Raw genomic sequence first — 4,780 nt, forward strand, 5'->3', positions numbered from 1 at the left:
ACCCAGTTTCCTGTGTCCTGCTCCTTGAGTGTAACTACCTCTCTATATGTCCTATCCATCACCCCCTCAGCCTCCTGAATGATCCGGAGTTCATCCAGTTCCAGCTCCAACTCCTTAACACGAATTGTTAGAAGCTGCAGCTGGATACACTTATCACTGCCTACCCACATCCCGCAAAAGGAGCGTTTTACCATCCTGTCTGGCATCTCTACCGTCCTAAATGAACCGATGTAAAGAAGGGAAAGAAAAAAAAACTTTCCCTGGAGTTTTTCTTCGTTGCCTTCTCTGACTGAAGCCTCTAAGAGCTAAAGCTCCACCACCTTGGCTTTGTCCACTCCGACTATGGCTGCTGCACTTGCTCCAGCCTTCCTTAAATTTGCTCTTGCTAATCAATCCCAAACGCCAACTGGTCACTAGTCAGAGTTCCTAATAAACTGCCGTGATCTGCCGCTACCTTTTCCTACTCGTTTAGTGGACCTGAGTGAAAATCCCCTCCTATCAAGCTTCTGATGTCCAGATTGGTCGCTGGATAGAGCTCCCAGATGCCAATTGGTTACTTGTCAGAGCTCCCAAATTCCAATTGGTCACTGGTCAGAGCTCCCAAATGCCAATTGGTTGCTGGTCAGAGCTCCCCAATGCCAATTGGTTGCTGGTCAGAGCTCCCAAATTCCAATTGGTCACTGGTCAGAGCTCCCAAATGCCAATTGGTTGCTGGTCAGAGCTCCCCAATGCCAATTGGTTGCTGGTCAGAGCTCCCAAATTCCAATTGGTCACTGGTCAGAGCTCCCAAATGCCAATTGGTTGCTGGTCAGAGCTCCCCAATGCCAATTGCTTGCTGATCAGAGCTCCAAATAAGCTGCTGCAATGTATTCTATATTGAGGTGGAGTTTGTAGTTAAGTAGGGAGAAGTATTGTATATTTAATATTTCAATAATATTTGAGCAATCTGGTAAATATATTGTTTGATTAAGCATTCTTTGTTGTTGATATAATTCATTCTGGTTATATGTAAAATACATGAATTTAATATGTCATGACTCTACCAAGTGATGAGTGCGTGCCTCGCTTAGGGCAAAGAACAAACTTAGGGCTCACAACTCAACTTTCTTGTTTTTCTTCCAATTAGTTTAATGTTTTGAAGCTACAGAATGTAACAGCATCCCCTCATTCCCTTTAAACATTTCACCTTTCACCCTAAACCTGTTCTAGTCTCACCCAGCCTGAGGGGAAAAAGCCTGCATAATTGAATCTATCTATACCCCTTGTAATTGTACGAGATGCCCCCTCGTTCTCCTGCAGTCCAAATTCTTGTGTGCCTTGAGCATAAAGCTTGTGTTGAGAATTATAAACAGAAATACACTGTAGAAGAGCTGTCTTCTCTCAAGCAGACATTGCACTGGTGTGAAGTCATTCCTGAAGTAATACATAATTATAGGGATCATCAGCCCACTTCTGATACCATGATAGAATAGTTTGTGTGCACATGTTTTCTAACGTGCACGTGACTTAACAAGAACAATATTTATTGTCCATTCTCACCTGCCCCTAAACAGAGTAGCTCGGTCAGACAGTTCAAAGTTGGCAGTGATGCTGTGGGTCTGGAGTCATACAGATAACACTGGGTAAGGATGGCAGATTCTTTCCTCTAAGCAACATGAATTAACTGGATGAATTTTTATCATAATCTAATAATTGAGAGAGTTAAGGACACTGTGGATATTATTCAAAATCAAAGCTCAGTTTATTGGTTTATGCACAAATTCAGTGCCTATGAAAAGTATTCACCTCTCCCCCCCACCCCCTGAAGTTTTCATGTTTTATTGTTTTACAACATTGAATCACACTGGATTTAATTTGGCTTTTTTTGACACTGATCAACAGGAAAAGACTCCATCGCGACAAAATGAAAACAGATCTCTACAAAGTGATCTACAAAATAAAACTCAAAATAATTGATTGCATAAGTATTCACCCCCTTTAATATGACATTTAATTTAATTTAATTTAAACTGACATTATTTAATAATTATTATCACTGGTGCAGCCAATTGGTTTTAGAAGTCACATAATTAGTTAAATGGAGATCTCCTGTGTACAGTCACGGTGTTTCAATTGATTGTAGTAAAAATACTCCTGTATCTGGAAGGTGCAGCTGCTGGTGAGTCAGTGTCCTGGCAAAAACGACACCATGAAGACAAAAGAAGACTCCAAGCAACTCCGTGAAAAGACTATTGAGAAGCACAAGTCAGGAGATGGATACAAGGAAATTTCCAAGTTACTGAACATCTCTTGGAGTACAGTTAAGTCAATCATCAAGAAGTGGAAAGGATATGGCACAGCTGTAAATTGCCTAGGGCAGGCTGTCCTCAAACATTGAGTGACCGTGCAAGCTGGGGCTAGGGAGGGAGGCCACCAAGAGATCTATGACAAATCTGGAAGAGTTACAAGCTTTAGTGGCTGAGATAGGAGAGACGACACATACAACAATTGTTGCCCAGGTGCTTAACCAGTCACAGCTTTATGGGGGCGTGGCAAAGAGAAAGCCACTGTTGAAAATACTCACATGAAACCTCGGCTGGAGTTTGCTGGAAGGCACGTGGGAGACTCTGAAGTCAGCTGGAATAAGGTACCATGGGCTGATGAAACCAAAACTGAGCTTTTTGGCCATCAGACTAAATGCTATGTTTGGCGTAAGCCAAATACCGCACATCATCAAAAACAGACCATCCTTACCATGAAGCATGGTGGTGGCTGTATCATGCTGTGGGGATGCTTCACTGCAACAGCACCTGAAAGAGTTGTGAAGGCGGAGGGTAAAATGAATGCAGAAAAGTACTCAGGAATCCTGAAGGAAAACCTAATGCATTCTGCAAGAGAACTGTGACTTGGGAGAAGATTTGTTTCCCAGCAAGACATTGACCCCAAGCACAAAGCCAAAGCTGCACAGGAATGGTTTAAAAACAACAAAGTTAGTGTCCTGGAGTGGCCAAGTCAGAGTCCAGACCTCAATCCAATTGAGAATTTGTGGCTGGACTTGAAAAGGACTGTTCACTCACTATCCCCATGCAATCTGACAGAGCTTGAGCAGTTTTGTAAAGAAGAACGGGGAAAAATTGCAGTGTCCAGATGCGCAAAGCTGATAGAGACTATCCACATAGACTCAAGGTTGTAATTGCTGCCAAAGGCGCATCTGTTAAATACTGACTTGAAGGGGGTTAATACTTATGCAAACAATTATTTTATGTTTAATAAATGTAGACCAATTTGTAGAAATTTGTTTTCTGTTGATCAGTGTCCAACAAGCCAAATTAAATCCAGCGTGATTCAATGCTGGAAAACAATAAAACATGAAAACTTCCGGGGGGGGGGGGAGGCGGGTGGTGAATACATTTTATAGGCACCGTATATGTTTGCACAATGAAAAACTTACTAGCAGCAGCATCACAGGCACAGAGCATCGAATAAGGTGGATATCTGTGACACACTCATATGTATATCATAACTTGATTAAAAATGTAGATTGTTTGGATAATAAGTTTGCAGAGGGCACAGCTGCAGAAAGTGAAGAGGGCTGTCAAAAGATACAGCAGGATATGGGCAGAGAGATGGCAGATGGAGTTTAATCTGAGGAAGTGTGAGGTCAAATGTAAGGGGAAAGTATAAAGTTCATTGAAAGGATTCTTACCAGCTGTGGTAAACCATATATATATGTTGTAACTGGGTTAGCTGTCTGGACACACCCATCTGCTGACTGCTGCAGTGGTTCCTCCCACAGACCCCTGAATAAAGGTGATTGTGCCATTGCTCCTCCTCTCAGTCCAGGGGCAGACACTCAGCATGGCCGAGGTCCCATTTTACTGCTAACAAAAACCTTTCAGTATTTACTCTACTTCCAGTCTTTTGGAGTTATTGATGGTGCATCACCAGCATTGTTGTACAGCAAGATATGTGTCCAAATCCATAGTTCCCTGAAAGTGAAATGCTTGCCTTCATTGCCAGGGGCATAGAAGATGCCATAGAACAGTCTTGAAGTCAAGTTGCAGCTACTGTTATATAGAACTTCAATTAGGCTGTACTTGGAGTATTGCAGTTCTGGTCACCTCTTACCCGGGAGAATGTGGGGGCTTTGGAGAGGGTGCAGAAGAGGCTCACCAGGATGCTGCCTGAACTGGAGAGTATGTACTTTAAGGACAGGCTGGATAAACCTGGGTTGCTTTGTCCGGAATGTTGGAGGCTGAGAGGAGACCTGACGGAACTGCGTAAAATTATGAGAGGCAAGTCAACAGGGTAGACAGTCAGAATCTTTTATCCCAGCATGTTGAATATTAGACAGCATAGCTTTAGGATGAGAGGAAAAGTTTAAAGACAATGTGCAGGGCAAGTACTTTTTTTTTACACAGGGATTGGTGGATGGGCTTCCTGGGTTAGTAGTGGAAGCAGATGTGATAGAGGCATTTAATTGACACATGAATATACGGGGAAAAGGTTCATGCACAGGCAAGGGATTAGTTGACTGTACTGTTCTGTGTTTGAATTATTGTCTCTATGATGCAGTTTGAACCTGAGTGTCTGAGTTGTAGCCCCAGATCTTAAGGTTACGAGGCACCAGTTAACCAACTGCAGCTTCACGTATCCAATGAGCTCCACAATCCATCAGTTTTCAATTCTCACAGATAGTTCTTTGACGTAAAACTTATTGGAGTATCCTGATTCCAGACAAGGGTTGATCCAAATGTCGTCGTCCTCTCTGCATACATGGCTTTCTTTCATCTCAGCTTCA

This window comes from Mobula birostris, chromosome 18, assembly GCF_030028105.1.
Source record: "Mobula birostris isolate sMobBir1 chromosome 18, sMobBir1.hap1, whole genome shotgun sequence".
NCBI lineage: Eukaryota > Metazoa > Chordata > Chondrichthyes > Myliobatiformes > Myliobatidae > Mobula > Mobula birostris.